General features: G+C 35.4%; 1 pseudogene; it reads left to right on the top strand.

Annotated features, from left to right (window-relative positions):
* The first annotated feature begins 1,519 nt into the window (after window positions 1-1,519).
* LOC140685824 (olfactory receptor 2M4-like) lies at window positions 1,520-2,454 on the top strand (annotated as a pseudogene).
* Window positions 2,455-8,186: the final 5,732 nt, after the last annotated feature.

Below are 8,186 nucleotides of genomic sequence, written 5' to 3'. Positions count from 1 at the left end.
TTTTATTTCAAGATTTGAAGTCTGGAAGGCCAGAGGCATTTTAGTGAAGTATATCAGACAGGGGGGAAAATGAGGATCTCCTTCAGAGTGAGTTTTATTTGGTGTACAATTATTTTGAGATTCTATAAGACTCGTGTCTTTATAACATGATATTTTAGAAGCAGAGTGAAATATATGGCAGCTAGAAACCAATACCCTTTAACAGAGACTGGATGGATGCTTATGTTTCCCACCAGTACCCTCCTTCCTCCATTGTTACTGCCTGTGGTTTACCTGGTACCCTTGGATATGGCAGGTATCTTCCACCTCGTTGCGATGCTTGCAGACTTAACCCAGGCAACCTGTCATATTTCAGCCACTGAGAGACTTTTCTCAATGAAAAATTATTTCACATCACTCCACATCTTCATGCTACACCCAAAAATATTTCTTTGATAAATGTGTAAATAAAAACAAAATAGAAGGATGCCATTCTGGCTATGATCTGATTCCTCATACCTCTTCAGGTTCATTGTCGCAGTGCTGACCCCACTCCACCCAAGTACGTCTTGGGTTCTGCCCAAGAACCCAAATTCAAATTGTAAGAGGTTAGGTATTTCTTACAGTCATGCCTTTACTCATTGTGGTTGAACAAGCCCCATCAGGGCCCAAAAGAGCACACTGCAGTAAAACTTTTAAAGCACGCAGAGGGGTTTTCCTTTGCTCCTAGAAGTTAATGCCACTCAACGTTAACATTTTATTGTTATAAAAAAAAAAGAAAGTTACCCTCCATGCCACCCTTACAGCTTGTCCAGGTTGGAAAAAGCAAAATTATTCTCAAAATAGAAGTAAATATCTTTTACTTCCCGAAGGGGAAAAAAAAAAGTGGGGCTTTTGATGAATTAAGAAAAAAACTCCAAAGTTCAGTCTGAGATAGTAAAGTTAAAATGTAACGTTATTAAACACTTCTCTGAAAACAAGTATGCAGGTTTCCGTATGGGGTAATAATGCTGATTCAATATAGTCTTTCACTGGTCCGGTATCACACACGAGGAGGGGGCAGGAAGGTAGGGGGAATCCAGAGAAGAGGAAATTTGTAGTTATTAAGAAGAGCGCAGGCTGGAGACAAGTTAGGACTAAAAGATGTAAAGGGATTCCATGTGAACAGGGATGGTTCATAAAATTGAGCAACAAAGTACATGTAATTATTTTTTCTCCTATGTTTTCTCTATGGACTGTGTATCTGTTGGTAAACCATCAGTAACTTCATATCTACTTCAGTTTTCTTTTCTGGAAAATAAAGAAAATACTTATTGAAGTTCTTGTTTGTGACGTTTGGATAGGGAACCAAGAAGAGAGCACTGGACCAAGTCGCATAACTTACTAGGACTAAAGGGGAGGCAGCTGAAGTTTAGTGAGGACGTCTTTGACGTGCATGCAGTTGCGTCTGAGTGCATTGCCACAGTATGCATTTGAAAACTAAATTAGTACACATGCTTGTGTCCACTCTGGAACTTGTAGGTGAAGCAAGTGATCCAGGATGGTTTGGAGAAACCAGACCTTCGATTTTGACTTCATCCTGTTAGGAATCTTCAATCACAGCCCCACCCACATCTTCCTCTTCTCTCTGGTCTTGGGCATCTTCTCAGTGGCCTTCATGGGAAATACTGCCATGGTTCTCCTCATCCACCTGGACACCCAGCTCCACACCCCCATGTACTTCCTGCTCAGCCAGCTCTCCCTCATGGACCTGATGCTCATCTCTACCACTGTCCCCAAGATGGCCTTCAACTACCTGTCTGGCAGCAAACTCCTCTCTCTAGCAGGTTGTGGAACTCAGATCTTTTTCTACGTTTCCCTGCTTGGAGCTGAATGTTTCCTGCTGGCTGTCATGGCCTATGACCGCTATGTGGCTATATGCCACCCTCTTCGATACACTATTCTAATGAATCCGAAACTCTGTGTCCTCATGACCGTTTCTTCCTGGGTCTTGGGCTCTCTTGATGGCATCATTGTGCTCGCAGCCACTCTCTCATTCTCATACTGCAGCTCCCTGGAGATCCATCACTTTTTCTGTGACGTTGCTGCCCTGTTACCACTGTCTTGTACAGACACCGCTACGTTTGAAAGACTGCTTTTCATCTGCTGTGTGGTGATGCTAGTCTTTCCGGTCTCTGTGATTGTTGGTTCCTATTCACGAGTCCTTGGAGCTGTCATTGGCATGGGCTCTGAGGAACGTCGCCACAGAGCCTTCACCACCTGCTCCTCCCATTTGTCTGTGGTTGGACTCTATTACGGTGCTGCCATGTTTATGTACATGAGACCAGCTTCCAACCCACACCAGCCCAGGATAAGATGGTCTCAGCCTTTTACACAATCCTCACTCCCATGCTAAACCCTCTCATCTACAGTCTTCTCAACAAAGAAGTAGCCAGGGGATTTCAGAAACTGCTGAAGAGAAGAAAATTAATATAATTTCATCCAACATCTTTGCGTGTCCACTCTGGTCAACACTCCTTCCAGGGACTGAAGTCCCTTCCATCATCTTATTCTCCTAGAGTTCTTTTCTTCTACTTTCTCCCCAATATTAAATAGCTTTATTTAGTATAGTATTATATAAACATCACAAGTGAAGAAGGCAATTTAGACAACGGCATAGGCTGCTTAGTCCCTGTGAATTTCAATATTAATTAATGTGCTTACTCCATTGAATTGTTAATTGTAACTTTATTTAAAGTCAATTGGCCATAGATGAATATAATTACTCTTGGACAGAGTTCTATTTCATGCATGTATAGATCTAACCTCAGGTTGTTGCTGCAATGCCCTGATTTCTATGGCCTCATTGTTAAGTGAAAAGTAAGAAAGTGTTAAGTTCTTTTTGTTCATCTTGGTAACACGTTGCTTAGGCTATTCCGGGTATCTTGAGTTTCCACATAAACTTTAGGATCAGCTTGTCATCTTCTGAAAAAGAGCAGCTGAAATTTTTGTAGAGATCATGTTGCATGTATAAACCAGTTTGGGGGCTTTCTCCAACTTCACAATAAGAAATCTTACAATTCATGGACAACAAAATACCTTTGATTTTTTTCTTTAAATATTTCTTTCTTTCAAGATTTTGCACTTTTCTGGTGTACAAATTGTGTGCTATTTTGTGAAATTTATTAATAACTTATTTTTGATGATATTACACATGGACTGTTTACTTAATTTGCTTTTATTCCATAGGTGTAATGTGTTACTATTGCATATTTCTGTGTCATTTATATATTATGTGAATGGAAACAAACTTGTGATCAAGCACTGTCTTTCTAGTTGTTGCTCATGTGGTTTTCAATTATGATCATTTATAACTAAAATCAGTAATGATTTTGTGGGATCCTCACTGTTTTGAGTCATTTCCTTTTCTACTACTTATTAATTAATTCAACTAATATTGACCGAATGTAAACTGTATGACAAACAACATGCTTTTATACAGGGTTAAAAATTAACTCTGTGTTATTGTTTATGTAAGAAGTTTGTTATTAAGGAAGAGAGAAATAATAAGATGTACATAAATTGCAATGCCTTTTAAAAGTTGTGATCAGCATAATTTTGTGATGGCCAGCCATAATTTTTCATCCAAATTCCAGAGACTATGAACATTATGGATGTTACTCCTTTAGTTGTCACGTTACATGGCCAAAAGGCATTTTGCAAATGAAGGTAAAGTCAATTGATAATAAGTTGATAACAAAGGCAATTTGCAATTGAAGGCAAAGTCAGTTGACCTTAATATTAGATTTTGACGTGTTTATGGCTGACCAAATCACGTAAGTGCTTTAGAGAAAAGAGTAAAAGGAGAAGAAAGACTGAAGCAAATCATGAGAATACTATGGCATGTCATCTGTGGCTTTAAAGATGGAGGGGGCCATGTGCAAAAAGCAGGTTGTGGGAGTTGAGTGCAACCTCTGGCTCGTAGGCAGTAAAGAAACAGTGACATCAGTCCTATGACCATGTAGGACAAAAATATGCAAATAACCTGAATGAGACTGGAAACTGTCCACATAGTCTCCAATAAAAGCAAGTCCATCTGTGAGAACCTAAGAAGGGAATCTAACCAACTGTACTGGACGTCTAATATATGCGACTCTAAAATAATGAGTCAGTATTGATCCCGGGCATTAAGTTTGTGGTAACTTGCCACAGAAAAACAGAAAACCAACATAGGTCATGAGAGTAATTCACTTTAAAAAAAAAGTAGTGGTAGGCGTTCTTAGCACAATTAAGAATACTTAAAATCTCTGGGACTGCTTCCTTGCTGAGTTGGCATTTGTGATATTCCATTTAAATAAATAGGAACTTTTCTGCAAAGAATGGTTATAAAGGAATCATGGGAGACTGAAACATATGCACAAAGCCACAGAGCACTGGACATAGACTCACTGAGGATTATATATGGCTAGTTTGGGAGTTCACAATGAGTCCCTATAGAAACAGAAATAATTATCTTTAAAGGTTTAATTATAGGGGTCTTATTTCAAAGTGAGGAGTCTAAATTATATCATCCAGGTAACACTGAAAATGTATCATTAAATATGCACTGACATCACCTATTTTAGTAAAATAATATTAATCATAACCAAACCTATATTTGGATTTTCCACAACACTAAAACTTTTATATGATCACTTCCAGTATTGTTTCTGGAATTATTTGATGAGAACATTCCATAAATAAGTATAAGAGTTATCATTTTGACTTTCGCAAAATTTTGTCTCTTCCTCTAATTTGGTAAGTGATTACAGGCAATGCAGGTTTTTTTTTTTTTTCCTTTACTAAACTAGAAACTGAGTCTAGCCTAATCTATTTGCTAAATCCTCCCTCATCTGATGTGAATTCAAACCCCCTTGCAAGGTCTGGGAAACAACCCAGACAACTGACACTTTGAAAATCACTAAAGCTTCTTCCACAACTTAAGCACATATGAAAGTAAAGAAATTATCAGGAAAAAAAAAGATATCATTTGATTTAGTTATAACAACGGAAAAAGGCATTCATTCTCCAAGTACCTTACAATTTTCTTTAATCTGATAAGGATTTCTCATCATTACCTACCTTCATCAACTCTTACTGACTTAACTTTTTTCTATTACATTTTAGTGCTTATGATTTCATATGCAAACCGTATTATCTTCAATGCTTTCAACACCATTGTCTTGTACCTCTTCAACCAATGACCAAACCAGTTTATCCACTTCTACAGTCTGCATGCTGATGGAATAAAATTCCTCAGCTCTTTAGTTTGTGCCTTTACTATCCATAATCTCTACATTATGGATCCCCATAGCCATTCACTCTTTTTGAGATGCCAAGAATGATGCACAGTTTTCAACATATAGCTATACTCACAGGTAAGATGTAACATGATGTAATAATCAGGGTACCCCGTAGGATCATGACGGGCAAAGACATAGTCTAGAGGAATCCATGTATAATTTTCTTCATTTTCTTTTTTCTCCATGAGGTGTCACACAAAGAGTACTTTCCCCTAGCAGTGAAGAGGCAACAACATGCATACAACGCTTCTGACCAGGGAAGCCTGTTAGAGACTCAGTGTCTAAGGTTTTTACTTGGGACTGGCTATTTAGAAAATAGAATCACTTGTCATAGGATAAATCATGTTCATAGCAGATCTACCTTTCTGTTATGAATTATTCATTCTTGTGATTTTAGACTTCATATAATTTATTGAAATAAAAATGAGTCACATTCTCATATTTTCAATTTGACTATCATTATTTGGTCTTTTAAAATAAAAGCATTTATAATAAAGGAGTGTTACTTATATATTCATATATACACACATGTATATAACATACACAGATATACATAAGCAATAAGATTTGTATAAGCAACTTAAACATAATCAAATATGAAGGTATAACTTTTATAGTCTTATTTAGAATTCAAAGTATATTTAAATTTACTTCAATATTTTCAAATTTTTCAAAAATAGCACTAAAAATTCCTTTAAAACATTGAGGATGGTAATTAAAATTCATCTATAATCTTACAACTTAAATAATCCTTTTTAGGTTTTGAAACAAAGTATTGTTCATTTTCTTACTTAAAGAAATCAATGGCAAAATGTGACAATTGTAAGCTCTCTACTCATCACTTGATCATTTAAAGAAAAAAAATTTTGAAGTCTCGATTTCTGGAATTTGAAATACTTTAATTTATAGTTATAATTATATATATTTCAATTTTTCCTTATCTTTGTTTTATTTTTAAGTCCACCATATTTTTTCACTTGAAAATATGCACTAAGAATTTGTATACTTTTAAGCTTAGATGGGTTTAGTAGAGACTCAGTCGAAGATATTATGTGTAATTTTCAAATACAAGTAAATCATGTTTTTGTTAAAAATCTGTCTGGTTCTTAAAGAAATTACATTTATTTTAATTGTTAAAATGATCTGAGGTCTAAACTAAGTATAAGATTGCCATTTATATATTTTTCTTTCATATTTCATTCTTACATACAATTTCTGCTTAAGGCACCATAATTTAAAGTTTCTATGTGAAACTTATGCTTGAAAAATAGAGTCAAATAAAAATGAAATGTTCAAATTATATTACTGTCACTCAAACAAAATAGTGTATCAATGAAATTCAATCAATTTCAAACCCTTGGGGTTGGTCACGCATAACACAGCTTTGGAAAACTTACATGTGTATTCACAAATGGACTAGAAAAACTCAAGGAAAAGTAACTTCTAGAGGAAAGATTGTGGTTATGTGAGAAGACGCTGAATAGGACCAAATATTTGTGAGGGCAGAGGAAATAATGATATAGGCTTCTTAAAGGTCTGTAATTGGTAAGAGTTATTGTAAAAAAATGTGCAAAATGTAGTGCCAAAATTTCTAATAGAAAGTACAGATAGTATATTGAAATTAATTACCATGATAAAAATGTGGGAAAAAAACAATACAAGATATCAACAGGACCAGGACAAATCAGTTTATAAGCTGAGGAATCTGAGCTTTCTGTAGGTAAGAGCACTGAGTAGTACGTTATAATTAATGAGCACAGTCAGAGGGGAAAGCTGGCACCAGTTGAAGATAATGGGAGTGAGAATCAAGATAATATTTGAACAGATTGGTCTTAGACACTTAAGCTGGCTCTCAAACCAGAAAAGAAAAACTGTGGAGCACTTTGATTAAAATGTATAAGGGCAAGTTTCTATTACACATGTTCAAATTACTAGTATAAATTATTAAAATTTTAACATTATTTTTTAAAGTATTAAGAATATTATGATGTGTATTTCATCAAATCACCTGATTGGAAACTATTTCAGAAGAAAATTAAGAAACATCAATAATTCTGAGACTAGGCAATGTACAATTTTAATTAAACTTAGGAAAAAGCAATGTTTATAAAACAGAAGAGTTTGGGGGATTTTCTCACGGGCTATAAAAAGATAATCAGTGGAATGACGGTTCAGCCAAGAGTAGGGAAAACATAAAATATAAATGATCCATGAGGTTTTTTAGCATCCTTTTAATAACCTACTGGAAAAAGAAAACAAAGCACTAAATTTAAGTAACCCAGCATCACTGAATGATATAACTTATTCTCAATAGTTTCCCTTTATTGACTGATTGCTTTTTGCATGTGATGAGAGCACCTGAAATATATTTTTAGCAAATTTCCATTATTCAATACAGCTTTATTCATTATAGTATCAGGCTGTGCATTATATCTCAAAGACTAATTCTTGCTACATACTGCAATCTTATACCCTTTGATAAACATCTTCTCATCTCCCCCACCATCCACCTCTGGTAACCACAGTTACAATCTCTGCTTTTCTATTATTTGACTTTTTTTTTTAACCTTCCACATATAAGTAACACCATTCAGCTCTTACCTTTTTGTGTTTGCCCTATTTCACTTAGCATAATGTCCTACATTTTTATTTATGTTGTTCTGAATGGCAGGATTGCTTTCTTTTATAAGGATGAATATATATACCCCATTTTCCTTGTCTGGGCATCTGTTGAGGACACAGATTGCTTCCATATATTGGCTATTATAAATAATGCTGCAGTAAACATGGCATTGCAGGCATAACTTTAGGTACTGATTTAATTTCTCTTATGTGGATTACAAGATCATATCATAAATCCAGTTTTAGTGTTTTGAAGAACCTCCA

The sequence above is a fragment of the Vicugna pacos genome, chromosome 15 (genome assembly GCF_048564905.1).
Source record: "Vicugna pacos chromosome 15, VicPac4, whole genome shotgun sequence".
NCBI classification, from domain to species: Eukaryota; Metazoa; Chordata; class Mammalia; order Artiodactyla; family Camelidae; genus Vicugna; species Vicugna pacos.
The sequence above is the reverse complement of the archived record's forward strand: the minus strand, read 5'-3'. Positions and strand labels throughout refer to the sequence as shown.